This window comes from Camelus bactrianus, chromosome 12 (genome assembly GCF_048773025.1).
Source record: "Camelus bactrianus isolate YW-2024 breed Bactrian camel chromosome 12, ASM4877302v1, whole genome shotgun sequence".
Classification (NCBI taxonomy): Eukaryota; Metazoa; Chordata; class Mammalia; order Artiodactyla; family Camelidae; genus Camelus; species Camelus bactrianus.
Window position 1 is genome coordinate 14625458 of NC_133550.1, and position 12990 is coordinate 14638447.

Below are 12990 nucleotides of genomic sequence, written 5' to 3' on the forward strand. Positions count from 1 at the left end.
ATCTTGTCTAAGTTCACCTAGGTTGTCAGGGGCAGAGCCAGGCTAAGACCCCAAAGTCCTGTGCTCTTTCCAACACACCCATGGCAGGATGGCACTGTTCTCCAATACGGGCGAGGGGTCCTGCCCGAGGTGGGCAGGTTAGGGACCTGTGTAGTCTCGGGAGCAGAGGGGCTGCTGGACAGTCAGACAGAGGCAAGCACTTGGCAACATTCAGTGGCATCAGTGGGGTGGAGGGGTGCAGGTGGGCCTGTATCACATCAGGGGGGCAGAGGGAGGAGGCAGCATGAGGTGTGGTAGGAGGTAGGGCAGAGCTGTCTGGGGAAGCCAGAAGGTATACTGTGTACAGCCAGTCAGTTCTTCCCCAATCAGGCCTCTGCTCCCTCTATCCAGTTCCTTCCCTCTGCCTGGGAGGAGCAGAGGGAAGGGACAGGGTCTCTGGAGGCATCTGAGGCAGAGGAAGAGATGCTGGTTCACACGGTGGTAGGGATGAGGCCCATGGTCCTTCCTACCCTCAGAGTGTGGAGGAGCCTTCAGTCGGAGGGTGGAGGTGGAGGTCCAGTTGGAAGGGCTGTGCAGGAGACCTGCTTCCAGGGGTCGCATCGGGGCTGGCCCTGGGAGTCTCGACTGAGCCGGTCCTGATCTCTGCCTGGACGACACGGGCCTGTGGGTGACCTCTGGGTTAACAAGGGCTTCATTTCCCTCTGCTGCTGAGCCGCTTCCATCCCTACCCCCGCCCCCAGGATCACACCTCATGCCCATTTCCCACTCACATATGCTGAAACTGAACCTCAAAGGGGTACATGACGGTGCCTGGCCCAAGCCGCTGACCCCAAATCCACTGCTTCTGGGCTATTACTACCTGTCATAACAATTCCTGCTGGATGCCCAAAGCCAGCTGGTATGAGCGCCAACAGGGCAGAGGCTGCTCATGTGCACCCAGAGTGTGAAGAGTCAGGGTGTTCCTCGTGCTGCTGTGTGCGGAGAGCTGGCCTGTTAGCCTAGGGCTGGGCTTCCTGCCACTTTGCAGAAGGGGACCAGCAGGACTGGGCCTCGGACACATCCGTGTTCCTGTCCACGGGCAATAAGCAGGTGGTGGACCTGGCTGCATCATCCCAGTAGGAGAACATGGTCCGGGGGAGGGAGGCCCAGGCCCTGTAAGACCAGGGGGGCCCCCACAGTGCTCTCTGGCTGGGCTCCCTCTGCCTTCTGAGAACTCCAGGACAAAGGTCAGTAGTACTAAAATCCAGGCTTAAAAGACACTAGGCAGGAAGATTAATAAAAATTGGGCAGGAAATTCACTGAAACGGGATCTCCCTTGACCTTCTCAGTGGGATTCTATGGGTTTGGGCTTGGAATGAATTCCTGGGGTGATTGCTAGAGGTATTGAGTCCCTGGAGCCAAGAGAGGGTGAAAGTAAGGGATGGGACGTGGGGAAGCCGAGGACAAGGGCAAAGTGGGGGGCCTGTGCATTGAGGACTGGCGGAAACCATACTCAAGATGGGGTGGGCTGCTTTAAGAGATAGGGTGTTTGCCATTATAAGAGATACTCAAGAACAAACTCCGATGTTATAGAGCACTTGAGAGTTGGATGGACAGTTTGATTAGACCAACGCTTCTCACGCTTTCACTGGCGTATCAGTCTTCTGGGAGTCTTGCTAAAATGCACCTTATGTTTCAGCAGGACCAGCTGGGGCCCAAGAGTCTGCACTTCAACCAAGCTTGTAGATCAGGTTGATGCTGCTGGTCCTTGAACTTCACTTTGAGTGGCATTCAAGGTCCCATCTAACCTGACAGAATTAAATTCTATGAAAACTGAACTATTTCTGCTCCAACTTGGCTACTAAGTCCCAGCAGGAGATTTTACTGAGAGAGCCAAGCCCAGAGGGAAGGGATGAAGGGCATTTATATCCAGAGCAGTGTCCAGATTTGGACTCTGTTTTCCTTCAGCTTCTTCACTGGAAATTTGTTAAGTTTCCGTACAGTGTAAGTTTCATCTGGGCAGTTGGGCATTTCCCCGAGGGGCTGGGACTCTTCTCAGGGAGAGGAGAGAGGACAAGAATCACCAGGGGCCACCTTGGAGGCTGCCCACCATAGTGACGGCGGGTAGTTGAGGAATAAGAGGGATAAGCACATAAGTGTCCAGGAAGACACTGGGGTTTCTAGCTTAGGTGATGGGCAGTAACACCATTTACAGGGAAAGGGAATATAGGAAGAGGATTGGGTTCTGAAAGGAAGATGTGGAGTTCAGGCTTGGAGAAGCCGAGTTGGAGGTGCCTGTAGTATTGTCAAGGGGAGATGGTCAGTAAGTTATTGGATTTTTTCAAAAAAAGGTCAGGGCTGGGATTCAGATTTGGCAATCAGAATTGGGGGCCAGAAGGCACACCCAGAGAGATCATTACAGGGTCTAGAACAGAGCCCTGGGGCAAAGGGAAAGGAGACTGGGGAGGAGTAGTCAGAGAGAGAGGCGGAGAACAGGAGAGGGCATTTGGGAATCAAGAAAGGAAAAATTCTTAGGGTGAAGAAATGGATCGAGAGGGACTAATCTGCAGAAAGGCCAAGAAAGGGCAAGATCCAAAAGGTGGCTTTGGGTCTAATGATGAGGGTGGGAGGGGACCTCGCCCAAGTGGGCTCCGGCAAGAGTAAGGCAGAAGGCCTATTGAAATGGGAGTGGGATGGGTCAGAGTCACCTTGACCATGAAGGGAAAAACAGAGATGCGGCAGGAGGTAGAGAGTAATGAGTGCACACAGTGCATATTTAGAGTCTCCAGGAACGTGATCAGTGGAGAAAGAGGTTCAAATTCCAGCCAACATAGGAAGGTCTTGGAATAAGGGAGTAGCGATGGGATCAAGGGACCACAGAGGGCAGGATGAGCTCTGAAAGGGACATGGGGATGGAGAGCTGAGAAAGCTCATACCTAAGAGCCTAGTTTTTTTGTGTCAAATAAAAGGCATGGCCATGTGCTGAGCGATGGTGTGGGGGTGGGGCATGCGCATAAGCAGAGGGTGAGGGGCAGGAAGGGAGCTGATCCCAGGGGTGGAAGGGCATTGTGATGAGCCTCAAGTCCTGGCCCCACATCTGTCCCCATTTACTGCCTTCCTCACATCGAAGTGATGTTCTGTGGAGTGGATGCAGGAGAAAGAGAAAGCAAGTCATAGTCCCTGCAGTCAGGAAGCTTCTGGTCCTACAGGCAAGAGGAGCCACTCGGGAAGGGTACAAGTACAGGAAAAACTGGTGCAGATGAATAAAGTGTGAGATGCACTCGCTCGTAGAGGCTGAGCCCAGAGTGGGAGCCACAGAACGCTACGGGGCACAGAGCTGTGTTGCATTCTGACTAAAGGGCCAGATCAGGGCCCAAGACATGTTAAATGGGCTCCCACAGTGGGAAGGGGGTGAGCAGGGGAGGCCCACCTGACACCCAGTCTCTGAGACTGCAGAGAGGAACTGAAATATCAGATCAATCACCAAGTGTGATGGAGATGCTGGAGCATCTCTTGGGCTGGAGACTGGCCCAAGGCAGCCCTGGAAACAGCTAGAAAGCTCCACTGGATAGAATGGCTTGTGCAAGAGGGAGCTTGGAGTGGGCACGAGGGGCAAGAACAGGGCTGGGGGCCATCTCAGGGGTAGAGGTGCTGTGGTTGGCCACGATTATGGGAGAAGAGGAGAGAGAGGAGTGTATTCCTTTCCTCAAATGCAGATAGTGAAGGCCTATGATACTTGGCAAGTGTCCCTTGCCTTCTGAAACCTTGTCTCTGCTCCCCTACCCACCTTACTCATCCCTTCCATCACCTCCCCCAAAACGAGTGACAGGGACTGAATTGTCTTCACCTTTATACTCCTGTACCTGGCACGTCATTTGCACTAAGCAAGATCTGGTGGACTGCCCATCCCCCAACCCCCACAGGCTGCCACTGTGGCTACTGATGGGAGCCGGTTCTTGGGACACCCCGCTGGAAGCCCCTGCAGCAAAAAGGCCAGACATAGCAGCAGCCCAGCTGGGGGACTCTCAGGGGCTGTTGGGAGTCAGGCTGGCTGTAGACGGGGATGTTGGCACCCTCAGGACATCTCTAGAGGGCAAGGAGAGTAAAAACGGGTCCCCCACCGCACCTGCAGATCCTGCTGAGGGGCTGAAACTTCCTGACCTTGACCTCAGCTCCTTTTTTTCATCTGTGAAGCCTCATCCCCCAGACCCTTTCCTGTACTTCAGGCCCAGAGTACCAGGTGGAGCTCCAAGGGGAGGGACTGGAAATTGATGTTCATGGAGCTCCTACTGTGGACCAGAGTCTCCCTGGGCTGGGAACCTCTCTCTGAGGCAGGTGTTGTTATTCCTGAGATAGACATGCTAAATCCTGGGCCGCAGAGCCAGTACTTGGAGCCAGGATTCCATGAGCCCTGTCTCTCCAAAGCCCACACTCTTTCCACATCACCATCCCGCCTCCTGGTGTGGGAACTGCCTGCCTCTGCCCACCCAGCTGCTGTGTGTTCGTTCCCACCCTACCCTGACATCCCGCGGGCTCCCTGCCCATTCCCTATTGGAACTTTCATCATATTCCATCATCTGAAGCCTGATGTCTCTGGGTTCCTAGGTACTGGGCTAGGTTCCCTTGTCACTTCCTGGTTGCCATGTAACCTGTCTCAGTTTTACAAACTGCAGGCTTCCTGCAGAGGCTACGGCCCTGTTGTCACCTGTCAATCATAGAAGCCCATCCCCTCAGTGATAGAGGTCAACAAGGCAGTACCTTTATCAAGCTCCTCTTGAAGTCCTAGTCTCCAGCACTAGAGGGGGCCAGGGCAGTGGGGTGGTGCTGGCCCTGGAGCAGGAGCAGGAAGGGTTGAGGAGAGAGGCTGAGAGGAGGTGGGCTAAGTGTAAGGGAGCAGGGGTGCTTTTGGAGGGAATGGGGCTGAAGCAGACTGGGGCGGGCAGTTTATCCGGAGAAGCTGGCAGGGCTCTGTGAGCAGAAGCATCAAAATGAAATCCTAGACCAGCTAGAAGGATCTGGAGATGCATGAAGGAGACGGCCTGGCCATGCAAGTTGGCTTTTCTGGGCACTGTCCTTTGTCCAGACATCAGCATGATGGCCTGTCCATCCAGCAGAAGATGGCCACCACCTCTGCAATCACCCCTGACAAAGGCATCTCCACTTTTACTGAGCACCTTCTGGGGAGACTCGAGTCCTCATGTCCTTAGAAAAGTTCTGCTTCGTGTCTGACCATCCCCCCCACCCCAGCCACACTGGACTCTGACTCCTTACCACGCATGTGTTACCTTGCCCAGCAATGAAGACTATTTCTTGTCTGCCTCACCCACCAGCTGCCTCTCAGGGCTGGAGATTTTCGGGTCCTATAGCCTGACCCTGCTGGTCCAAATCTCTAGGTTCCCTCATTCAGCTGTGGGTTTACCAACACCAGCTTGAGGAGAGGTGATGTTTCCAAGTCTAGGTGTTACCCTTTCTCTGCCTTAATTATTTCTGTTCTCCCCATTCTAGACTGAATCCGATCACTGTCCACTGTCAGCGCTAGCAGAAGAGGAAGAAAAAGTCATCCAAAAGTGAAGACCAGGCCACAAAGCAGCTAATTCAGAAGCATAGATGATCCAAGGATTATTTTCATCACAAGAAATTAAAAAAATATATTTGTCCTCTAGAGACTCACTCTCCTCACTGGGTCCTGATTTTTTTTGTTTGCTTGTTTGCTTGTTTGCTTTTTTGCTTGTTTGAATAGTCTTGGAATCCAGCCAAGCCAGGGAAGAGGGGCCTCAAGGTTGCCGTAGAAAATCCTCAAGACAAATAAAAGGTGGATGAATCATGGCTCTGATGGCCCGAGGGATGGCTGGGACAAGGATGGATGGTGGGAAGATTCCTGTTCGGTCCCCCACCTCCCCACCTCGAGTAAGCAAATTGACTGTCAGGCAAAGGGGGCCCATGCAGGCTGAGGCAGGTTTGAAAATGAGAGTTGGTGGAGACATCGCATTCTCTGAAGCCAGAAAGACTGGGGTGTTCCTTCCTCAGCTGGCAGGAGGGCCCAGACGTCTCTCTGACGCCCCTTTCTCCATAGTCAGGGCAGAAGGAGGTTGAGCCCTACCCTTTGAGGTTCCTCTGTATTTTCTCAGCAGCTTAGGTGCACTTGGTTAATTCCCCCGCCCCCTGCCCAGAGGAAGTGTGTGGTGAGGCAGCGCCAAGCAAGCCAGGATGCGCCAGGCCCAGGGTCCACGACCAAGCAGCGTTTCAAATCAGATGCTAGGGCTGCCAGCCTCTTCTGTTGCCAAAATGGGACATAAAACAGACAACAGTGACCATCTCCTGCCTTCATCATTTCATAAAAGAAAGGGCCAATTTAATAGGAGGGAGGACACACTCTCAGAACAAGTCCAGTCCTCGAGGTTAAATGAAGTCAGCCCCCCGAGAAATGTACAGCATGGCACTGACTTTTCTCCCTTAGCTCCGGACCAAAGAAAGCTGCTCCCAGAGCAGGCTCTGCCTCGGCATGTGTGGCGCAACAGCTTCCTGTCTCAGGTCCTCATCCAAACAATGAGAATAAAGCCACTCTGTCAACTACACGACAATGAGAAAATCATCAAAAGGAACAACAAAGGGGGAGCCTGTGGGAAAACAGCCTGAGATGAGGGATAAAGGAGAGATGATGATGGTGATCCTGCAGAGGTGGTGCTGCGGGGCCCGGGGCGCGGGCGCTGGTCCCAGACTCCGCCCTGGGGGCTTCGCTCTTAGCAAGTGCATCATCTCCTGTGTCTGCTTTCTTTTCAGCAAAAACCGGAATCATAATAACCATCTCTTGACATTGTTGTGGTTGAGACATAAAATGCTGGGCCCATGATAACTGTTAACTATTATTATTATTGTTACTGTTACTATTAGAGACAGTGATAGCCAGGAAACCACGGGTAATTTTTAGGGGTACCCTGGGACTCTGATCCTAATTTGATTTCCTAGCAGCAGGAGTGCTTGTCCCCTCCTCTCTTGGCCTTGTCCCCTAGACTGATGTATTTGCGCCCACGTTTCTGAAACTGCCTCTCCTGGGGAACTAGCCCAGGTGTTCAGAAACCATGGCTTCCTTCTCAGTTTCTCCCCATCAGAATGGAGCTTTTGCCCCTGGGCTTTTCCCCAAACCAAACCCACGGAATCTCCTCCTAAAACCCTGCCTGGCTCCTGACGCGTATATGCTGCCGCGTTTGTGGTTTACTTTAAGCAGGAGTTGCTACTTTACCCTCAAGGGCCCCTTGGCCTATTCGTTAGTTGTCTCGGTGGAGGTCTTTTCCTCTGAGATCCCTGGTGGGCACAGCCTGGGAGGTGCAGTGTTTTCCTCTGCGGATTTCAGGACAGAACTGTCCCAAGGCGAGCTCTGTTGTCAATGATGGTGGGAAGAAGACGCCTGCAGAGTCGTGTCCCCAGCGCTCTGAACACCACTCACCCGCACCGCTCTTCTCTGCGACTCAGCCACCCCTCTGCCTTGCTCTTTTCCTTTCTTTTTCTTTTTTTTCCGAGACAGGTCTGGGAACTGCCACCTTTCATCCCTGAGGGCCAGGTGTGTCAGGAGTCACTGCCAACGCTGACTTCCAGCTGTGAGGGTCTCAGGGCAAGAGCAGGCAGGCAGGGCTCGGGCTAAGTGCCAAGGCCGGGAACAGAATCTCCGTGGCACCGTGATTGACTATTCAGAGCTGGTGTCGGGAAACTGGGGTGTGGGCCAGGATGGGCAAGAGGAGAATAGGCTGAAAAGAGGCATCCTGAGTGGAACAAAGCGGGGCCTGGGGAAGGGTCCTATGGCTGAGAACTACTTATTTACAAAGTGAAGGATGGGGAGGGGCAGCTAGTGCCACAAAGGGCAGGACCTGGTGCAGGAGGGTCGTAGACAGTGGTGTGCTGGTAAATGTCTACATAGCTTTTTGAAAAAAGTGTGTATACGTAAATATCCAGATACACACATGCATGTATGTGCATATGTACACACGTACATCATGTTTAACTGATATAAAAGCTGTGTAGCACACAGTTTACAAATAATAATAAAATATACAGTACTCTTTTATTAATTGATGTAAGGTCAGGTACAATATGCAAACAGAACAAAAACGCTGAGTAAGAAGGAAATTTGCCAGCTTGACTATGTGAGCTGGGACATCGGTCTTCTCCCTAGAACTGGAATTTATACCATTGCTTCGTTTAGTTCTCCGGCCTTCAAACACAGACTGGAACTACACCACTGGCTCATCTGGGTCTCCAGCTTGGCAACTGCAGATCTTGAAACTTCTCAGTCCCCCTAATCACATGAGCCAATGCTTTATAGTAATACACGTGTGTGTGCGTATAGGTATAATACATTGAGGTCCCATCTGGCACAGGGCTGTGCTGGAGAGCTGGTTCCGGGCGGGGGTGGGGATGGGGACTAGAATGAACACAGTATGATTCCAGCCTCAGAGGTCTTGTGACCTAAGGGAGGTACAGAGACCTACAGAGACAGTATGTGCAAGCTATAATGGTGCCCTGGTGGTTGTGGACCCACAGGTGGAGAGGTTAAGGGCCATTTGTCTCTCTCTTGAGGTCACTTCGTCATTTTGCCCTCAGTTTCCTTGTCTCTTAAATCAAAGGGCTGGGCTCAGTGAATGGCCAGATCCCCTTCCAGCTCTCCAGGTGCTTCTCACAGGATGAGTTGGGGTGATAGCTTCCTGGATGCAGTGACATTTAAACTAGCCTTTAAAAAGTGGCTTTCTCAGCGCATAAAGACATGAAAAAAGGGACTCCTAGGTGCCCTTATCCTACAGTATAAGGAAGGGAGAGCAAAGAAAGTAAGTACCAGAGTTTTAGTTTTATCTAGCAAGATACAAGAGGTACCTGAGGTTTAGAGAGGTTAAGTAACTTGCCCAAAGTCACACAGCTAGCAGGTGGGAAATCAGACCCCTGTAACTTGACATAGATAAGGATATATGTAATCTATGCATTCATGTCCAAGCTCACACACGTATATAATTATCCCACTTAGCAACTTGCTTCTAGATGTTTGGGTCTAGGATAATCACTGATGAAAATGAACCTAAAATCTTTCACTTTATATAAAGATGCTTGGGTCCAAGACTCTCAAAAAGGCATCCTCAGAAAAGGGCACGGAACATGGGGAGAATACTAGGAAATGCCTAAGGAAAAACAGTGAAAACATCTGATGAGATAATTATCTTATATTAGCCTCTGAGAGGAACTGGGTATTTGGACACCTTGGCTTTGCTGTTGCCACTGCGGAGACGCCAGCAGCTTCCCTGTGCATCCCAACCCTTAGCCAGGGACCTGAAGTGTCAAACAGAGTACAGTCTGGAGTTCTCTTGAGAGCCCCAGGCAGTTCCCAGGCACCCAGGTAGCCCCGATCCCTTCCACACACTAAGCCAAATCTTCCACTTCCAAAATGTCCCTATGCTGGTGGCCCAGGAGCTGGTGGAGATGATCTTATTCCTACTGAAATGTGCAGGCTTTGAGTCCCCAACAGACAGACCAGCAGGTCAGGCTCAAATGGAACATTCTTGACTCCGCAGAGTTCCAGGTCAGAATGTTGCAGCAGAGAGCACTCCCAGCTCCCGCCTGCCGCCTGCCCCGTTCTCTTTCCAGCCCTGGCTCTGTCCTCACTGCAAGGACCTCATGTAAACCCCAGTCTATACTTCCAAGCTCCAACCATAACCTGCAAGCAGCCTGAAAGAGTGCCCAACTGCAAGGCAGTCTGTGTTCCAAGGATGCCCTGCAAAGAGGCGTGCACAGGCCTGGATGTGGGCTGGGGCTACTGGGCAGGAGTTCTGGAGTCTTAGTTATTTAAGCTGGTCTAGAAGGGGAGTCTGGCTACAGATGGCGGAGCTCGTCCCTGTGGCCCTGAAGACTCCTTACTCTGTGGGGAGCAGGGCCCATTAAAGACCAAGTATAAGGTGCTCCTGGACACAGGATCCACACTCGGGACACTGACTGGAGCCGAACCAGGCACCTAGGCTAAGCCCTGGGTGTCAAAGGACAGGAGGATGAAGAAGGCCAAGGGGCTGTGCTGAGCCCATCAAGGAGATGGAAAATTAATACTGAGAGAATACCTTCTTTGAAGGTAGAAAAATGATCATAGCTATTGTCTTTTGAGGGCTTCCTGGGTGTCAGGCCACAGGCAAGGCTCTTTAAGGATGTTTCCATAGTAAATCATCATCAACAACTCCACTGGCACCTCCATTTTATATGAATGAGGAAGTCTTGGGCCAGAGAAACTATGAGATGTGCTTAGGGTCACCAGGCAGAAGTGGCCTCCACACTCTCCTACCCTGCTGGGGAGCAGTGTGTGGGAGAGGGGACAGGAAATTCACTGTCCCCCTTGTGTCTGCTCCAGGATCTGGCTCTGTCTTCAGGAACCAAGTCTGAATCATTGGTATTGGGAGAGATGTTCCAGAGAAACTGCAGACTCTGTGTGGGACCAATGATACAGGTCTGGGAGGGCCAACGGTGAGGCTGGAGCCAGCACTGTGGACTGGGTGGGACAGCCAGACAAGGTCAAGGCCATGCAAGGGCCAGAATGTCCACGTGTCAGGGCTGTCCTTAGTAGGTGGCCAGTGTTATGGTCATGAGCCTGGTGCTCTGGGGAGGGGGCAAATCCCTGGGGGTGAGAAACTTTTCAGGAATTTCTCCTGGGTCCTGCCTGAGGCCATCGAGGGTACTTCTCAGCATCTCTAGCAGGTGTTACTTGTCTCAGGTAGGGTGGGCTTGGGCCCCTCAGCCACCACCCCTCCACCTCCCTGAAACTTATCTGGGCCGAACTGCCCAAGCCTTGGTTGTTTTGACTGCCTGGTCAGAAGCTCCCACTAGCTACACTCACCTTCTCGCCCTCTAAGGGCTGTAATTTGGCTTTCTAAGTGCTCATTTGTGGTTTGCAGACACTCTATGGTGTAATTACAGAAGTGGACTCTCCACCTCCCTGACTCTGGGTCAGCTGTACCTGTTGGCGTCACAGCTGGATGTTCTGAAAACGTGAAGTGGCCCAGGCATTGCCTCCGCCCCGTCTCTCCTAAGTGCCACAGAGGGAGGGTCACTCACTGCTCGACAGGAGATGAGACCTAAGAGCAGAGAGCAAGGCCTGGCTTTATGGCTGTAGGACGGACTCAGGGAGCCAGGAAACAGAGGGGAGGGTCTATTCCTGCTCCTGAGGCCCTTGGAAGGAGGAAACCACAGGCATGTTAGGGAGGAGTCTGGGGCAGAGGCTGGAGGAGGGGGATGAGGTGAGTGGGGAGGGACCCTGGAACACATGATGTGTTAAGGCTGCGCTTCCAAAGCAGAGACAGCTAGTGCCGCGGGCACACAGAATCATTTCAGGCTGTTTCGTAGTCCTGGCCTTATTTTGATGTGTATTAGAAGAGATGTCATTCAGTAGTTAACAAAGTTGCCTTATAATATAAATATGCTAGGTAAACAAGCAAACCAGTAAAGAAAAAGTATTAAAAGAAAATAACAATGCAGGTGGTTTGGAGATGGGCAAAATCCTGACGGTGGCTTGAATGACTATAGTTTGGGAAACGTTTAAGGAGACATATATAAATTATTAGAGAGGAGCAAACAGGTGGCTGGAGAGGCCAGAAATCGCAGCCCAGGGTTGGGTTGGCCATGGGGGCTACAGTCAGCTCCCAAGGCTGTGAGAAGCGCAGGGCCTGGCAAGCCACTGCAGTGTAGACAGCTTGGGATATAACCAGATTATTCCCCCCTGGGAGTCAGTGTCCTCTGAGTCAGAGAGGGAGGAGTGATTAAGTAATGACCCCAAAATAAAAAAATTTGCCAAAGGGAAAGTGAAATTGATCTTCCGTGTAGCTCCACAGAGCAGAACCGGAAGTTGGAGGGAGGCTGATTTCCGCTCACAATGAGGATGAACTCTCTTCTAATGAGACCTGTCTGAAATGGGCCAGTAGGTCTGGGGACAGGAGTCCCCTCACTGACCCCCAGTGGGGCTGGGGAAGGGTGCCCTCTCTGGTCCCTCCAGGCAAGTACAGTGTGACTTTCCAACAAAGGAAGGTGGGAGGGAGACCACCAAGATTCTCAGGGGCAGGTGGAGGACAGAGTCAGTCAGGTAGCTGCTGGCTGTTGTTCCCGGGTGCCTGAGGGGAGATGCTTGACAGGCCGGTTGCAGGCCAGTTCTGGTTGCTGTCAAACCTGATAGAAGGGGTTCCCTCCTCAGCCCTCAGGAGATTTTTGAAGGCAGACCCTGCCTCAGCCATGCCAGGATTCCTGTCCACGGAAAACAACCACAGCCTGGATCTGCACACATCAGATTGAAGAACGTGGCCAATCTGCCGTCCAGCCTGAGGCCCAGCTGGAATCGGGTACCAGACTGAGGCAGCTAACTGATGGTGCTGCAGGCTTTCGGAGGTGCCTACCCAGCTGACTCACCAGGTGAGGCCCAATTTGGGAATGTGAACCCGATGCTTGGGTGTTGGAATGTCCGTGCTGGGTCGGCTTCCACACGCAGCCAACTCAAGACAGAGCCTTCTCTGCTCCTTCTACTTCCAGTGGGGCTGCCTTCACCTGGGAGGAGCCATAATCCAGCTGCTCAGTCCCCCGCAGGGATGGGGGAGGCGGGCAGAGGTTGTGGGAATCCTCACGAGGGTGTAGGTCAAGGGGAGGGCAGAATTCCCTAGCAGCCTGGAGCTATTTTCAGGGGAAGGGCTGTCTTACACTTGGGCTCCCAGCTGAGTTCATTATGAGATAGACCTATCGGGCAAGCCCCCGTTCTCCTCCAAGACTACATCTCTGTCCAAATTCTAACACAAAGGCACTCTCTGTCCTCACTAACCAGGAAGGCTGTGGGGCTTTGGGCAGGTGGACAGAGCCCATACCACTTGGGGAAAGCCCTCTGGGAACTGTCTGGGGAAAGAGTGTCCACCGCCTCCCTCTCAAGGAGCTGGACCATGGGGAAAGGCCAGCATTTGTTCACCAGGCCAGCGTCTTCAGGGAGACACTGATGGTGGTGTCATCTTCTGGGGCAGA